The sequence below is a fragment of the Myxocyprinus asiaticus genome, chromosome 43, assembly GCF_019703515.2.
Source record: "Myxocyprinus asiaticus isolate MX2 ecotype Aquarium Trade chromosome 43, UBuf_Myxa_2, whole genome shotgun sequence".
Lineage (NCBI taxonomy): Eukaryota > Metazoa > Chordata > Actinopteri > Cypriniformes > Catostomidae > Myxocyprinus > Myxocyprinus asiaticus.
The window spans coordinates 28176055-28195379 of record NC_059386.1 but is presented as its reverse complement, the minus strand read 5'-3'; the positions used below and the strand labels follow the sequence as shown (position 1 = coordinate 28195379).

Here is a 19325-nt window from a genome sequence, read left to right as displayed (position 1 = left end):
CTCTGTATGTAGCCTTGAATTGACAGCTTTCATTCAAGCTGTCAAACCACAGAACAACATACACACACTGGTTTCCATGTTTTATGGGGACTTTCCATAGACATAATGGTTTTTATACTGTACAAACTATAGATTCTATTCCCTAACCCTACCCCTCACAGAAAACTTTCTGCATTTCTACATTTTCAAAAAAACATTGTTTAGTGTGATTTATAAACTGTTTTCCTCATGGAGACCGACAAAATGTCCCCACAACATCAAAAATTTCGAGTTTTACTATCCTTATGGGGACATTTGGTCCCCACAAAGTGATAAATACCCGCATATTTGTAACTGAAAATAGGCTCTATGAAAGATGTTCACAATAGATCATCCAGCGTTGGCTAGAGTAAATAAACTTTGTCCTTTGATAATGATTTGGGTCGAATTGAATGGAAAACTATGTGAGTTGCGCACCGTGGCACTTCAGAATGTTCAGAATGTTGACGCTGAGCATTGGCGGTGTGTGCGTACCTTTGTAGAAAATAAATAATTGTTTTGAATTTTAGAACATGCCATGTCATCTGCCAGATGTGTCCGGTGTGCAACCCCCTTTAATTTACCCACACTTTATTAAAGATGTGTTGAGAAATATATCTGAAGAGACAAAGACTATTGTGCAACAAGCAGCCCTATTTATAACTATAAAAAAAAATCCCGATATATATCGATAATCATCGGGAAAATCATCCAATTATCGATGTGTGAAAAAGGCATTGATCCTAAGCCTAGTTTTTACTGATCGGATTGCTATCCGATTGAATAATCATGATCTTCAATTCAGATTGTTTGCCGCACTATATGCAAATAAAATTGATTTCACTTCTATGATTATGCTAATGCCGGGCAAATTTAAAAGATGTGTTTTATTATTTGATTCCAAGAGACTTTGCCCAGTGTGCTTGTGTGTCTGTGAGTGTGCTCACTGTGTATTTTTCCCCTCGGGCTTGTTGTAGGTAAGATATTTCCATGCGGGTTAGCTGAGCTCCTTGTCAGTGTTTAGTTTCAGTTTCTTCAGCAATATGCATCAAATAAATGAAGAAAAAGTTATTTCTCAGATATTTTAAATTTCTCAATTTGGTTTAATTTATTGTGCGACACCGGCAAATACTTGGTAGCAGCTGTTATGTTTCACATTTTTTCCTACGCTGACGTAGCGCTGTTTGGGTGGATTAATGTTTACAGATTTGGCTTGAACAGCCAGATGCATGAACACTTGACCGATTTTAGAATGGAATGCGTCTCAAACCACCTCCGGATTGACTGGATTTATATCATGTAATTGGTTAGGTGGGCAAGGAGGAGGCGGCAACAGTCAACGTAAGTTTTAATAACATAAAATGAACTTAAATAAACTTAAACACAAACACATGGACACAGCGGCTGTTTGTGTCTTTTTCTCTCTCTAACCGGTGTCTCCGGCTCCCCTTTATCTCTCTCTCCCGCTGATTAGGTGACTCGGCACTAGAGGTCTTCGCGGGTCCAAAAATTTGTTCTCGAACCCAAAGAGACCCGGATATGTACTACCTGGACCCGAACCGGACCCGTCTATTATTTGAAAGCTTGGACCCGTACCAATGCAGAACCGAGAAATGCCGGACCCGGACCCGAACTGGACCGTCTATTGTTTGAAATCTGGGACCCGGACCCGGCCGGGAGACACAGACCCAATCGACACTTTGTATCTTACCTAATGTAACGTTAATAGCCTTCTCCCCTGTGCCTGGCCATGATGCATATAATCCATCCTCCTTGCCAAGAAAGTTGGTAATATATATCCAGGTTTTCTGTGATTCCTCTCTTGCTGATTGAAACAGCATAGCTAATCCACTCATTATTTCAGCTTCAAAAGTCCACTTGCTGTCACAGTGACGGATGACAAACATGAATCAGCTTTGCAGTTTTTTTGTATCTCGCATAAGATAACTTCGACTGTTTGCCCTTTTGAACTATAATAACGATTGCTCGTTCATTGCCACCTCATTTAACGTTAGCATGGCTAATTTGCTATCGTGTGCATTAACTCCGCTCTGCCTCTGACGTCACTCAGCTCATTGTGGCTCCGCTCCGTTTTTCACCTTATTTCCCGGCCCGCACTTTCTCATCCTAATTATACAATGTTGCAAGTTACAACACACACACACAGCACCATCATCATCAGCACTGTCTGATCAAGGCCAGGTCTTCTCGGATCGACTCGGGTATTACACATTGTTAAACTGACCCGGGTCGCGCAGCAACGGAATGGGACCCAACCCGGCTGACCGTATATAACGTGGATCCGAACCCGTATGGGTCTCGGGTCCTCGGGTTAGAGTGGACCCGTGAAGACCTCTACTCGTGCACCCTCACGGCCCGGCCACGCCCTCCTCCTTGTCACATCTCCGTCTCGAGTCCGTCTTGGAGGGCATTTAAACTTGGTCTTTTCATAATCGGATAGCTATCCGATAAGTAAAATTGCAAGAAACCACCATGTGTAAATACCCCCTTTGATTTCATGGGGTATTTAAATGGAGAAATTCAAAGACCAAAAGAGTCTTTTTGACAATTCACAGAATTGTATCCTAATACATTAGGATATTTCCCCAAAATATGTTTAGAAAATATTCATGAGGTCACATTCCATCTCCTGGTAAATGGTAAAAATATTTGTTTTACTGTTTGCAGACTACAGAAGCATTAGAAATTCTTTACTGTGTCTGCTCTCTTTCCTTTGCTGTATTCCCTGGTTGCTCTGTGGCATATTTATGTCCCTACAAACTGGCACAGCTGAGCGAACGTCCCAGTTTCAGAGTATGGGCTACTCTGTTGACCTGACAGTTCTTATAGTAAATTTTAGTGTTATGTTGTAAAGCATTGATGGGTCTTCTGATAACAGAAAAGAAAAATATTTAAGGTGACATTTTGAAGTGAATATTTTTGTAATCTTATAAGACAATGTCAGATGCTTTGGGTGACATCAGCTCTTTTTGTTCCTGCAATCATCTGTCATAATGATTCCTCTGATATTTCAAAACTTCAACAGCCATTTTCTCAGACAATAAATGCCACAACTCACGTAGGAAGTCATGATGAAGGTTATATTTTCCTATTTTTTGGGTGCTTGACATTTAAGCTTGAAAAGAAAATAGAAATCAGAAGTTGTTACTCAGAACATTATATTATAGATGCAAAAACGTTTTTTTTTTTCTTTGCTTAACCTGCAACTGTCACAGGGTGACAAATTTTGCATTGTACACATCTATTAAATAAGGACCTGTTTTTTCTACGAATTGGTCTACTGATATCAACTCTTTTAAATATAGTATATTTGTGTGCATATGTTTTTTTTAATTAGTTTATAAGGATTTTTTTGAAGGTTGGGAGACAACACAAACAACACAATCTATAGGGTGTAAGTTTTTTTCAATTAATTTTGACAAATTAAAGTTATTATTAAACCAAATATATTTTGAATAATGGTGACGTCATTTTTCAACTTGATATTTATTGCCCTTAAATATATTTTCAATTTAACAACAAATGATTTTACATCCAAAAGAAAACTTAGATTTTACAATAGTATTCAAAATGCAGCATACTTGTTTTTATGCTGAAATCCAAATGCTGGCATGTTAATTTTTATCAAACTCAGTGCGGAACTAAAGCTCTGTGAGGAGATCAGAGTGCATAGAGTGATTTAATCATGACGTATAGAAAAACATGGGGGAGTTTAAAAAATATAGAATATTGTGTTTGTGCACATTCATATTTGGTAATTCGAACCATAAGAGGTTTATAATGGTGCAGCTGAGATCATCTGGCCATATTAGATCCTGATCTTACAAACAGAGCAGCTCTTTACACAAGCAGCATTACATCAGATGTGAATATGGAAATATACAGGTTTTTGTAGAGGTTTTGGTCAAGCTAATCAAATGAGTGTGGAGTGGATCACATCGCCTCCTCTTAACTGGTCTGAGTCACAGGAACCTGCAATCACTCCAACTAAACCTGTTGTTGTGCTTGCTTGCTCATGTTTGAATGGGGTTGTGTGTGTGTGTGTGTGTGTGTGTGTGTGTGTGTGTGTGTGGAGAGACCTCCACCCTTTACACGCTTTCTGTTAATGGATAACCAGAGAAATCTCAGTGTCAAAGTCTGACCGTTATTTTGGAACACCAAGCATCACCATTAAAGTTTATCTATCTACAGTGTTGGGGAGTAATGAAATACATGTAACGGGATACGTATTTAAAATACAAAATATAAGTAACTGTATTCCACTACAGTTACAATTTAAATCTTTGGTATTTAGAATAGTTACATTCAAAAAGTATTTTGATTACTGAAGAGATTACTTTGCATTTTATTGTCATTTGTTTCATTTAATATTTAGTCCTTTCAGATGGAAAACATTTATACATATAAATGATGTGATCCAAAGTGCATTTGAACAGCGGTGAAACACTTTCTTATGATGTTTTACATTCATACGAGCAGACAGAGAAGTAAATTTGAAGTAAATCTGTAGCAGAAGAAATAGAAATAAACCTTGTGTAAATTGTCAACTTTACGCTAAGCTAAAATGCTATTTCTAGCCAATTAACATGCACGTTACCAGGCACAATCATATTTTTTTATCAAGAAAATTCACGTTAGATCATAATTTCCTTTTTTCTAGTAAGACCTTTGATATTAGGGTTAGAATATGATTTTTGATGATAATTTTTGTGTTGTTTTCCTGTAAAAATACCTAAAAATCCTTAAAACTAGATCAATTTGATTAATCTTGTTTTAGAAACAACACTGCATAAGATATTTAGGTTTTTCAGAGAATGTATTTTTAACATGTGTATTTTGTCTTACTGTACTGACAGAGTTTTTATAGTCAAAACAAGTGAAAAAATCTACCAGTGCTGAAGAAGTAATCCAAAGTATTTAGAATACGTTACTTACCTTGAGTAATCTAACAAAATAAGTTACAAATTACATTTTACAGCATGTATTCTGTAATCTGTAGTGGAATACATTTCAAAAGTAACCCTCCCAACTCTGTCTGTCTGTCTTATCTATCTGTCTATCTATCTTAGTATATTTCCTATATCTACCTGTCTGTCTGTCTTGGTATATAACCTGTTATTCAGTATATCTGTCTATCAGTTTGTCTGTCTTAGTGTATAACCTATATACAGTATATATATCTTAGTATAACCTAGATACAGTATATCTATCTGTCTGTCTGTCTGTCTTTCTGTCTTAGTATACAGTCACTGAGCACTTTATTAAGAACACCTGTTCACCTACTTATTTATGCGATTATCTAATCAGCCAATTGTGTAGCAGCAGTGCAATGCATAAAATCATGCAGATATGGGTCAGGATCTTCAGTTAATGTTCACATCAACCATCAGAATGTGGAAAAACTGTGATCTCAGTGATTCTGACCGTGACATGATTGTTGGTGCCAGTCGGGCTGGTTTGAGTATTTCTGTAACTGCTGATCTCCTGGGATTTTCACACACAACATATAGAGTTTACTCAGAACTGTGCCAAAAACAAAAAACATTCTGTGAGCAGCAGTTCTGTGGACAGAAATGCCTTGTTGATGAGAGGTCAACAGAGAATGGCCAGACTGGTTCGAGCTGACAAAAAGACTACAGTAACTTAGATAACCACTCTGTACAATTGTAGTGAAGAGAATAGCATCTCAGAATGCACATGTCGAACCTTGAGGCAGATGGGCTACAGCAGCAGAAGACCATGTCAGGCAATTTATTAGGACCATAGTGTTCCTAATAAAGTGCTCAGTGAGTGTATAACCTATATACAGTATATCTATCTATCTGTCTGTCTTAGCATATAACCTATATCTATCTGTCTGTCTATCTATTTGTCTATCTGTCTGTATGTCTTAGTATATAACCTATATACAGTATACTAGATTGAAGTAAGCCACAAATAGCTGCTGACAGTTATCACACTTAAAAGAATTAGATTTTTTTTTTTTTGTAGGTACTTATAGGCGTGGAACCACAGAGAAAATTTTTTGGAATGAGTAGTAATTTCTCTTTGTGTATGTATAGTGCAGGACAAACAAAGAAATATTCAGCACTTATTTTTTTAATGTATGGGTAATAAATAGGCCTGCATGGAAGCTGTGCCCGCAGAATTAAACAGAAAGCTTAGCGGTTTTACGCATAATTCAAACATCTGCATTCACAAAATGTTACACATGCCCCACCCTTTCCATGTTAATTTAGTGAAATTTAGTCTAATAAGATACATATCATCTTTTCTATGTTTCTTTTTTATACATTTTTATATATATCTTCTCCGCAGACCTCTGGTTGAAAACCCTTGGCCTGGATAATGTAGTTGCCTGTATGCAAGGACATTTATGCATCCAAGTTGCTTTTGGACAGATTTACTCAGACAGAATCAGAACTCCTCAGGCACAGGAGAGGGTGAGAATCTGGGACATTTACAAAGGCACTATTCCATGTTTTGTGAATGGTTACCAAGTGCTCTCCCAGTACATGTAACCAAACACCACTAACACACAAACAGAATACTATTTTTATGACAATAATTCAGAACGTTTATCAGTGTGCCTTCAGTCTCAGATGATGATTTTATCAGGATGGAAGATGTCAACCCAGCTGCTGTAACGAACTGCACCCTTTATGAGTAGGTGGCCAGTTCTGCCCAGCCTGAGGAGGGCAGGAGTCCCACTGGGATTTTTACTGCCCCACTTTAAACCATTCTCACTCAGAGTACAGAAAAAGCTTTGACAGATTTGGGAATGGCCTAGAAGCAGTTATTCTATATAAAGATTATGATTCTACAGAAATCTGGAGTATGCCACTATGGAGAGCTGTTTGGTATAATGTGTGTTGCTTGTTCAAATGGATGAAAAAAGGTTGTGATTAAACATAGAGGGGCAAATTCACTATAAATTGTACTGCCCCATTTTTCCATGCTGCATTTCAGCACAAAAACCTGCATCTTATTTACTAACAACCCGCAATCCAGTTTAACCAGACACTAAATGCAAGTCCACCTCAAAATGAATTTTTGTCATCATTTACTCACCTTCATGTTGTTCCAAATCCATATGTCTTTCTCTCTTCCATGGAACAGAAAAGATTTGTTAGCCTCAGTCACATTCATTGCATCCTTTTCCATACAATGACGTGAATGGTGACTGAGACTTTTTACTTATACAAGTGTTCCACAAAAGAAAGTCCAACTAGTTTGGAACAACATGGGTGAGCAAATGAGGACAGAATTGACATTTTTGGGGAGAACTATGCTTTTAAGTCACTGTCAGGGTTCAGCAACCTATGGCACGCGTGCCAATGCTGGAGGGGTAATCACTGGCATGTCAGCAACGGCGAGAGAGGAGTAGACTATTTTATTTATATAAAAAGTTAAAATGTGATGAGATTGCAGTATACCCAACAGACTCGTGTAGTGCATGCAAGCTATTTGTGCATCACGAGCTGGCAGCGCTTCACTTTCGGTTAATCGTACAAGTAAATGCGCCCGCTTTGCTTCGGTCAGGCTGAGCGGATGACAGTCTACATTCCATGTTTCATTTGTTTCTTTTTGCTTTAAGAACAACACGTGATGTAATAAGGAAAACAATACTATTAATCCTTGAGATTTTCAATCCAGCATACAGGTACACCCTCCTTAAACCATGGCCACACTCAGAATTGCATTAATCGATTAAAAGAGAAAACATAAACCCATAGAGTGGGGTTCAAAAATCTTTTCAATTCTTTTCAAAATCTAAATTAAACCTGAAAATAAAGTTTTAGAATTTTGCAGGAGCGATTCACCGAAAAGTACTAAATAGTTGATCGGCTTGTAATGCGCGAATGGCTTGCATACGCAGCACGAGTCTCGTCACACTTTAATAGTGTTTAGTCTCCCATTCAGCTGATGAAAACAGGCTGCGTGATCATGAGGAAGGATGACATCAGGATGTAGATTGGAATGCAGGTGCGAAAAACGTGATATAAATAAAATAGCCTGCTCCTCTCTCGCTTGTGCTTGCGTGTTAGTGATTACATGATTACAGTGACTTAATATAAAAAATATTTAAGATTCCACACAATTTTGTGATCAGTAATCAAATAAGCAAATTTGTGACATTAACTTTAACTCATTTTGTAGAAAAGGACAGGTTTTCTGTCATTAAAGCACTTAAGATGCTCTGTGACAATTCACATGCAGGATCGTGATTATATCATAATCATTGGGTTTTGCACAAAATTTTCATTCAGACTGTTATTCTAATAATATAATTTGTAATGAAAAATAAACAATTAAATGAGAAAAATGCAAAATAGAAACATTTTCACAAGTGGACTCATGGTTCAGAAAATTGCATGCATGTTGTTTTTTTTTTTTTTTTTTTTTTTTTTTTGGGAGAGGGGTCGGCATAGCAATTGACCAGGAAAATACATGGCAGATTTAAAAAAAAAAAAAAACATGGCAAATTAGCACCAAATGTTTTACTGTTACCTGATTTGCAGAATTCCATTAGTGCATCAGGAGTTAAAACTACACTGGCAGTGCATGTAAATAAACAATGCTATCAACAGTCGCAATTCATTCTTAGCATATTACCGGCAGAAACTGAATTCTGTGTTAAAATACTTAAAGAGGGCAGATCCTTTTATGTCATTCAATATATATGGCTTCATGACAATATAATGAGAGGTATTCATCCAAATGACAGTGCTGCTCTGAACATGACAGGAACTACTTGTGATTTTTTTCGGTAGGTCTGATTGTTTGTGCCGATAGTTACCTGACGAACAGGTTTCAGCTGCATTTCTCTATTGACATGAGCAACACTTGAACACACTATTGCCTCTGCCTCTCACACCCTCTCTAGTCCTCTTTACTGAAGGATTAGTCTCTGAATGAATGAATCAGTTTGCTTTTCTCTTTCTTTTGTGTGTGACTGCTAAATCTGTTGGGAAATCTGAACATGCTTTTGTTGTCTTATCCTGACTGAGGTTTACTACATGAGCATGTTTTAAAGGGAACATGTCATAGAAAACAGGATTTTGCTATTTTGGAATGAAAAAAAGTTTCATATAGTTTGTAGACATATGCATGTTCAAAAAGCAAAGATTATTAAGCTACAAAACTGCCCATTTATATTTTATATTTTAATATTTTAACAACTAGTTCAATATTCAGCAACTTGTCCCATCCTAGTGTAGTTCACACTATGCTGGCACACATAGGTTAGTCAATCATAACAGATGTAATTTACATAGTCTTAAAGGTGCACTCAAATGTTTTCAAGCATCTGGTGAACTTGAACTTATACTGACACCTAGCAGCAATATGCAAAATTATTAACATTACATTTTGTCAAAAAATATAGAGCGGAACACTTTTTGTAGCTGCCTTGGTTCCTGAAGTATTTTTCCCATTCATTTTTTCCATCGAGTTAAAATGTTTTTTTTTTTTTTTTATAAAAGATTTCTAAGGCAATCCAACCAGCTCTGAGGTGAATCACAGCATTACACACTTTGATTTAATGCCAAAAAGTATTTGAAAATCAGACAAAAAGATAAATGTACAAGGCTGTAGTTACAATCTTTCATGAGGGAATGAACTACAATCCTGTGAAGCACTGCGAATGATGTAATCGAATTAAAAACGTTGGAAAATATAAAACTATTGATTTAAAGTTGTTGATTATAAGTATAGAATCTATATATTTTAAGTTTATTGCAAAAAATGGAGATATATGTTAATATATAAGAAGTTTGAGAGTATAGGGAGACCAACTCGATCTCATTCACAGTGCATCACGGGGATGGGCATTTGCTGCAAAGCAAACACTTTGTTCTTTGCGATTTTCTGATTGGTGGAATGTTTCCCTTCAGGATCATGTGTAGTGTAGTTCTTCACCAGAAATTCCACGATTAAACATGAAATGGAAATAACAGAATTCAACAGAAGCACATACAAGCGATTAACAGCCTCAGAGCTCAGTGTAGGTCTGTCTTTAAAGGTTCATAAGTTATCGTTAAAAATAATTTAGTCTATGGAAAAAATGAATGGGAATTTTACTTCCAGAACCAGTGTAAATGGGACACTTGTGGATTTGGCCTCATTTTGCTCAATCTGTCCAAGTTTTATTAATTGCATTTTATTTTAAAATCATTTATTTATTTGATTATTTTTACATTAGAATTGTTTTTTTCCCCTACTGTCCGCAACATTATCAGAACAGACCCATTTTTGGGTCACATGCCTCTAGTTGAGAAACAGTAGAATGCTGTAAATGATGCTGTAAAATATGGCCCCTTTAAATTTGTGCAAAGTTAGGGTCATTTTTTTTATTTATTTTTTTATGCATAAAAACAAACCAATTCATAAACAGTCAATCAATCTTACAGTCAATTCTCTTCTTGTATGGCTATTCTAAATATGTCCCACAGTGTTTGTACAGAAACTGTCCTGTATTATTTTTTGGCTCTCTTTTCCTCTTCTCTAAAGGGGTTCAGCAGCCTGCAGTCTATGAATGTCGTCTGACTGCTCTGAGACAATCCGCCAATGAATGGCTGTATTAACTAGTGTTAGATTAAATTAGATTATATAAATGATTAACTTGGCTGCACATCAGCCACTGTATACTGGAAGTGTCGGTCCTCTGTCAGCAGTGTGTTCTGTTCTTCCATTCTTTCTGTCACATCTCTCTTTTTGTTTTCATTTAATTTCCAGACCATTGACATAGAAGTATTTTTTTTAGCTGTCAGTGTCCCACCAGTCCTGTCTTGAGACAAAAAGGGCCAGCAGTGAAAATTTTAAGGGATTGTTCACTCAAAAATTAAAATTCTGTCATCATTTACCCACCCTCATGTCATTCCAAACCAGTATGACTTTTCTTCTTCCATGGAACATTAAAGGAGAAGTTTAGCAGAATATCTGAACTGCTCTCTTCCATAAAATAAAAGTAGATGGGGACTAGGGTCAAGCTATAAAAATAAAAATGCACTATAAATGCATCCTTAATGTTGTCCATACTTCTTGTGCACTATGTTACATGTCTTCTGAATCCATATGATAGCTTTGTGTGAGGAACATACTGAAATTTAAATCATTATTCACTGAAAACCTGCTTGACAGCTGTGGTCACCATTCACTTTCATGTATGGAGAAGAGTAGTTTGGACATTCTGTTATAAATAACTGTTTTCCACAGAATAAAGTAAGCCATATTGTTTGGAACAACATCAGGCTGAGCAAATGATGAGAGAATTTTCATTTTGCGGTGAACTATCCCTAACATTGGCACTGGTCACTGGACAGACTCAGCCCTCCACAGGGGTCCAGGAAGTGGCTTCAGTCTGGGCCAGAGGGTGATAATCAGGCTGGTTTGGATCTGGCTGAGATCTGTAGCTCAGAGTGATGACCTGATGACCTGGGCTGATTTGTGTTGGTATTTGGCAGCAGGACTTTGTGAGGCTGTTCTGTGGTTTTAACAGGTCTTGAGGTCTAGCTGTGCACATGCTGCCAGTTTACCACTCCGTAAAATGTGACTTTGTTATAGGAGCAGCCAGAACCACTCTCACCTCCATCCTGATCAAATTCTGACCATTCACACCCTCAGCATAGTGCACAGGGTTGTGTGTGTTGTTGTTTTTTTAGAGACAATGTGAGATCAAAAATAACTTATTTACTGTTTTTAAGAGATATCTTATTGTTCACAATTTTCATTTGTATAGTACTTTTCACAACACACATAATTTCAAAGCAGCTTTAAAGAAAATCATGTATTAACAGAAAATGAAACTGCAACATCTATAAAGTCTTTGAGTCATCATTGTGTAGTTTGATTAAATATGATTGTAAATTGTTTATAAAAAAATAAAAAAATAATAATTGTATTTGGAACCCCAGTGAGCAAGCCGAAGGCAACTGTGGCAAGAAACACAAAACTCCATAAGATGTTGGTTAATGGAGAAAAATAACCTTGGGGGAAACCAGGCTCACAATTCACTCCTTGCTCCGAGTCTTCCACGGTTCCTTGCTCCGAGTCTTCCACGGTTCCTTGCTCCGAGTCTTCCACGGTTCCTTGCTCCGAGTCTTCCACGGCTCCTTGCTCCGAGCCTTCCTTGGCTCCGCCTCCCACGGCTCTACCCCTCGAGCCTCTCGTGGCTCCTCCTTCCACGGCTCTGCCCTTCGAGCCTTCCACGGCTCCGCCTGACCCTGTCCCTGCCCTGTGGCTGCCTCCCAGGCCGCCTGTCCCTGCCCTGTGGCCGCCTCCCAGGCCGCCAGACCCTGTCCCTGCCCTGTGGCCGCCTCCCAGGCCGCCTGACCCTGTCCCTGCCCTGTGGCCGCCTCCCAGGCACTCTCCCCTGAGTTGATCACATGCACCTGCGCTTCATTAGTGACTAATCAAGGACTGCATTTATAACCAGCCTTAACACTCACTCTTTGTCTGTACTTGTCAGTGTTTCCCGGAGACTACGGACTCCCTAGTTTTGTCTAGACCTTCCTGTACATATACTTGCCTTGTTATTGTTGCCCTCGTCAGAGTTTTGTGTTGGTTCATGCTCTGTTTATTCCCCAGTGCTTGGACTCTCCTGTGTTGTTCACGTAGAGTTACGTAGATTTGTAGATTATGATAAATGTTTCTGGTTCCGGCAGACCTAACTAAAGCAGCCTAATTGTGAGTTGATGGGTAAATTAGGTATATGCTTGGCTAAATAGATGAGTCTATAGTCTAGACTTAAACTGAGTGAGTGTGTCTGCATCCCGAAAGCAGAATTTTAAGTATTCTAAAGAACTTTTTCCATCTCTAAAAATTACTTTTCTTTCCTGTTGATGTAATCAAGGCCGCATGGGCAAGGAAAAGTAATATTAGCCAGTAATGCTGTAACCTACTTTTCGTGATTCAATCAAATCCTGATGCTTAAAATCAAGTCCAGCCCTATTTTACTTTCCACTGACTTCTTTTTCAGTCATATATAAATTACATTACAGAAGTTAAATGCATGTGAATGTCATTGTTGTATCTGCTTTTTTTATTTTTATGTCTTCAGTCTGACTGGTTGTGTAGCTTGCTAAAATAATTTCATAAACTGGGTGAAACCCTTAGAGATTGCAGTTTTAGAAATGAACTTTTACATTAAGAGACAATATTTTCCCTCAGATTTTTTAGGGGCATTTTTTTTTATCTTTTTGAGGGAATTTTTTTTCTAACCAAAACAAACTTATGTAATTTAATTAATGCAAATTCTCTATATTGAGAATTTATTACCTGTTACCCTAAGAATTAAATCAACATCAACATATTTTATGCTATATGAGATATATGTATATAACTAGGACTATAATAAAATATTAAGCACTATATATATATATCAGATGTTCCAAACTAAAACACAGAAGAAATGATTAAGAGTGAATTTTTTGCCCCCACATTCTGAATTTCGTGTGCATTTTTTGTGATATTTTAGCCCTGAGCCCCTCTTAATTTCTGACCCTGGTTTCTTGTATTGTTTACTTGCTGATTTGTATTCTCATCTACAACTTTTGTGACATTACTTTAAGTCACTTTTTCCATAACGTAAATGAGAAGCATCAAAACCAGACACGTTGCTGTTATGTGCCTGCAGGGCTGACGCCCTCAGGGTTTATCTGAGTAAGAAAAACATTTTATTTATTTATTTTTGCATCTTTGTGCAATAGTGTATGGGTTTGTAAAGCAGGTGTTTAAATTGGTCCATAGTTTTCAGAGGAATGTGTGATTGAGGATCCACCTCCTCTAATATCATGCGACATCGCTACTTGTTATTTAAAATGCGTTGCTTGTTATACATCGTTAGCGCATTATAGAGCACAACAGAGCACGCCCTCTCTTTCAGCCATCCTTGCTATTCAAGTATTTTTCACAAAGTTTTTCGATCATAAAAGAGTTCTAAGCCATGAACCAAACCAACCAACTCAGAGGTGAAACACACCATTACAAACTTTTATTTTGATGCCAAAAATTATTTGAAAATTGCACCAAAAGACAGGTACAAGACTGTGTACCTTACGTCTTTCAAGAAGGATTTAACCACAATCTAATGAAGCACTGTGAATGACATAATCACAATAATGTAATAATAATATGTATAGAATCAATATATTTTAAAGTATATTGCAAAATATTCAGATAAATACAAAAATATAAGTAGCTTGAGAGTGTAGAGTGATCGACTCAATTACGTTATTCACAGTGCATCGTGGAAGTGGTCGATCCCTGGAAGTAGTCGATCCCTGCTGGGCTCTTTTGTCACAGTTTGTTTGCAGCGATTCTCTGATTGGTGGGTTTTCACTCTCAGGATCATGGCTAGTGTAGTTCTTCACCAGAAATTCCTCTATTAAAGATGATTTTGTTTTTAATCTGAAGTTGAAATGACTGATGGCTTTAACAGAAGGTAATACCATCAGTTAACATCCTTGGAGCTCATGGTGGTCTGTCTTTTAAGATTGAAAAGTTATCATTAATAATCAATTCCCATATGGATAAAATAAAGGGGATTTTTACTTCCTGAACCAGACTGTTGTGCTCTTGAAAAAGCTACACTATTTTAAAAACAGCTGAGCTTCTGTAGTGCTACTGACTACATGGTTAGATTAATAGTGTCACTACCCTTGGAGAATTGGTAATATATGTACCATTTTTAAAGAAAACATGAGTGAGCAGGCAAAACACATTTCTTTTTTTTCTTATGGGATTCACATTCAACTGTAGGTTATAACAGAATGACACAAACAGAAAAAAATTAAATGACCCCTGTTCAAAAGTCTGCATACCCTTAGTTCTTAGTACTGTGTATTGCTCCCTTTAGCATCAATGACAGCGTGCAGTCTTTTGTAATAGTTGTCTATGAGGCCCTGAATTCTTGCAGGTGGTATAGCTGCCCATTCGTCTTGGCAAAATGCCTCCAAGTTATGCAAAGTCTTTGGTTGTCTTGCATGAACCGCATGTTTGAGATCTCCCCAGAGTGGCATGATGATATTAAGGTCAGGAGACTGTGATGGCCACTCCAGAACCTTCACCTTTTTCTGCTGTAACCACTGGAGGGTCAACTTGGCCTTGTGCTTAGGGTCATTGTCGTGCTGGAAAGTCCAAGAGCGTCCCATGCGCAGCTTTCGTGCAGAAGAATGCTAATTGTCTGCCAGTATTTTCTGATAACATGCTGCATTCATCTTGCCATCAATTTTCACAAGATTCCCCGTGCCTTTAGAGCTCACACAGCGCCCAAAACATCAGTGAGCCACCACCATGCTTCACAGTGGGGATGGTATTCTTTTCACCATAGGCCTTGTTGACCCCTCTCCAAACATAGTACTTATGGTTGTGAACATAAAGCTCTATTTTGGTCTCGTCCCTCCAAATTACAGTGTGCCAGAAGCTGTGAGGCGTCAAGGTGTTGTCGGGCATATTGTAACCGGGCTTTTTCGTGGCATTGGCACAGTAAAGGCTTCTTTCTGGCAACTCGACCATGCAGCTCATTTTTATTCAATTATCGTCGTATTGTGCTCCTTGAAACAACCACACCGTCTTTTTCCAGAGCAGCCTGTATTTCTCCTGAGGTTACCTGTAGGTTTTTCTTTGTATCCTGAACAATTCTTCTGGCAATTGTGGCTGAAATCTTTCTTGGTCTACCTGAACTTGGCTTGGTATCAAGAGATCCCTGAATTTTCCTCTTCTTAATAAGTGATTGAACAGTACTGACTGCCATTTTCAAGGCTTTGTATATCTTTTTATATCCTTTTCCATCTTTATAAAGTTCCATTACCTTGTTAAGCAGGTCTTTTGACAGTTATTTTCTGCTCCCCATGGCTCAGTATCTAGCCTGCTCAGTGCATCCATGTGAGAGCTAACAAACTCATTGACTATTTATACACAGACACTAATTGCTATTTAAAAAGCCACAGGTGTGGGGAAATTAACCTTTAATTGCCATTTAAACCTGTGTGTGCCACCTTGTGTGTCTGTAACAAGGCCAAACATTCAAGGGTATGTAAACTTTTGATCAGGGCCATTTGGGTGATTTCTGTTATCATTATGATTGAAAAAGGAGCCAAACAACTATGTGATAATAAATGGCTTCATATGATCACTATCCTTAAATAAAAGACAGTTTTTTTTGTTTTTTTTTTTTGTTTTTTTTTTCCATGATCAGTCATATTTTCAAAATCAATGCCAAAATTTCACAATTTCTGCCAGGATATGCAAACATTTGAGCACAACTGTAGATTTATAAACAAAGTAGACACTATATTTATTTTGACGTAAATGAAAACTAGGCTGTGAGGAATAGTACTGTCCATTGAATATATCGCATGTCCTAGGTCACATCTAATTGTCATAACCCATGTTTTCTATTGTTGTTAATATCCACTAGGAATTTGTGGAAAGACTGATTTGTAATGTATTGTCAGTTGAACGATGCAACATATTAAACATGTATGCCATCATATTGTAAAAATGCCATCTAATCTAAGGTCTGTATCCTGGATTCCCCTCACTGATCCTGATTCAAAGGATCAGCTCAGTTCTCCTCCTTGCTGTCTTTTCTCATCACTCTGTCTGATGCTTTTATTCTAGATTTTATGAAATGTGTCTTGAATGTATAATGTATAGAAGTGAAGATGAAATGGACTGTGTGGCAGAACTGCTGCATTAGCACTCTGTATTAGTAAACGGTGGATTAGCAAGAACTACTAAGAATAGAGTCAGCCAGGCTTAAAAGGAGGGAGATGCATGTTTCATTACCATAGTAACGTGTAGGCTATTAGGCGGGGCTTAAATTAGGTTTAGACCTCCCACTTCTGTGTAACTGAGTACCGGTTTTGAAGTGATCATATTTGTGACACTCCTAAACTCTGCACTTCATCATATGGGTAATGTAAGTTTTGATGTGTATGTAAGTTAATGTGATGTATGCCCCCATCCCCCTTTTCAATCTACTTTATCTGCATCTCTAATCCCTATAGTTGGGAAATGAAAGACTATTGTAGACATTTGGTGGAGTACACATGAGTACTTGATTTTTTTTTTTAAATCCTATTTTTACAGCATTATAATCTTGAATACTGTACTGCAAATACTGCAGAAGAAATGCTCTCAGTGAAAAGGAAAATTCAATGATTCATCAGGGTCTTCTTAGAAAGAGGCAAAAATGGTGCTGAACGAGTTTAATATTTACAGTTAGGGGTTTGTTGAAATACCTAACTTGATGAAAATTATCTTATCATTTACTCACCCTCATGCCATCCCAGATGTGTACGACTTTCTTTCTTCTGCAGAACACAAACAAAGATTTTTAGAAAAATATCTCAGCTCTGTAGGTCCATACAATGCAAGTGAATGGTGGCCAGACCTTTCAAGCTCCAAAGTTCAGATAAAGGCAGCATAAAAGTAATCTTTATGACTCCAGTTGTTTAATATATGTCTTTAAAAGCGATATGATAGGTGTGGAAGAGAAACAGATCAATATTGATGTCCTTTTTTACTATAAATCTCCAATTTCACTTTCTCATTCTTAAAGTGAATATGGAGATTTGGCTTATAGTAAAAAAAGATTAAATATTGATCTGTTTGTCATCCCAAGTGATTGCATCACTTCAGAAGACATACATTAAACCACTGGAGTCCTATAGATTACTTTTATGTGGCCTTTATGTGATTTTTGGAGCTTCAAAGTTCTGCCCACCATTCACTTGCATTGTATGGGCATACAGAGCAGAGATATTCTTCTGAAAATCTTTGTTTGTGTTCAGCAGAAAAAAGAAAGTCATACACATCTGTGATGGCATGAGTTGAGTAAATGATAAAATAATTTAAATTTTTGGGTGAACTATCCCTTTAAGTATGAGCAAAAGCAATATTGATGCTTGCCTTTGCAAAAAGGACTAATAAAGACAGGGCAAAATAAATTATCTTACTGTATGAAGAAGTGTGCACAAATCCTCCCTCTGGTGGATGTTTGAGGAACTGCAGGATTTGTTTTATTCAAGACATGTTGCAGTGCTGTGGTGGTGGGATTTGTTCATGTAGTCTCTGTTGATGAAGTCTGAGTGAATTAAATTGGCTTGGATTTTCTGAAAGGTTAGTTTAGCCACTTGATTCCAGTTCGTCATTACCAGCAAAGATTAAAGATTTGTATGTGCGTGTGCGCGCATGTGTGTGTTTGGGGTCAGAGGGGCACTGGGGTGCATGGTTATTAATAGCCTGAGTGTCCTGCAGCAGCTGTCACCCTCCCTCCCCAGCCTGTACTGCTACGCGACTCCTCTGTCGTAATGTCCTGCCCCATGTTGAGCTCTGCTCAAGACGTCTGCCCATGGATATCCACCTGAGCACTCACGCTGGCCTGCTTTTCACAACAGACGGAGGGTATTCGAGGCATCCGCTGTGTGTTTGACAGGTATCAGAGTGAGGATTTGGTCTACAGGACAGCCTAGTGTGTGTGTGTTGTGGTTACTTCACATCGGGGCCTCTTCTCAGTTGCTCTATTTATAGGGAGTGTTCTGATGTGTGATAAATGGTCAGTCATGTCTACTGCTAGCCTGACCAGCACTTTCACAATTGGGTTGGTTCAGCTCTGTTGATTCTGAAAAAAATATATTCATTAAGGTCATGTTATTTAAAAAATGTAAGTTCTTTGTTTGGAAAACAAACTTTACTGTAGTACAATATAAAGTCAGTTCAACTTTGTAGCTTATTTTGGCCAAAAACTGGCCACTCGACTGGAAGGGACCATCTGACTAACATGTAAAACAACAAACCACAGATCACTTTTATTTTAGGTGATATTTTAAAAATTTAAATCTAATATAATTATAGCAAAGCAGAATATACAGGTTTAGTTAAGGGTATTTAATTTAGTTACTAGTAAAGGAATGTTATGGGTTTAAAGTTAATCTCAACAGACAGCATTTGTGGCATAATGTTGATTACCACAAAAAATTATTCAGAGTCGTCCCTCTTTTAAAAAAAGCTAAACTTACAATGGAAGTGAATGGGGCCAATCCGTAAACGTTAAAATACTTAACGTTTCAAAAGTATAGCTACAAGACGTAAACAATATGCATGTTATTATGATTTTAGTGAGATAAAATCACTTACTGGCTTTTTCTGTGTAAAGTTAGCGCCAATTTTACAACTTCGTTGCCATGAAGACGTAACACTGTACACACTATATACAGAATATACTATATACTAACCCTAACAGAAGAATTAAGTGCTATTATAAAATTATAAGCTTCACA

At 37.5% G+C, this 19325-nt stretch overlaps 1 protein-coding gene across 4 annotated transcripts in view; it reads left to right on the top strand.

The window, feature by feature from the left end:
- The window catches only part of LOC127433778 (unconventional myosin-XVIIIa-like), a 63542-nt gene that overhangs the window by 4036 nt on the left and 40181 nt on the right, over positions 1-19325 (top strand). For 2 of the 4 annotated variants that reach the window (XM_051685968.1, XM_051685967.1), the window contains exon 1: positions 18339-18481. The exons of the other annotated variants lie outside the window; for them this stretch is intronic. The gene's annotated coding sequence lies outside the window, so the exon portion shown is untranslated. Of the gene's footprint in view, positions 1-18338; positions 18482-19325 lie in introns of those variants that run through there. 4 annotated transcript variants of the gene reach the window in all.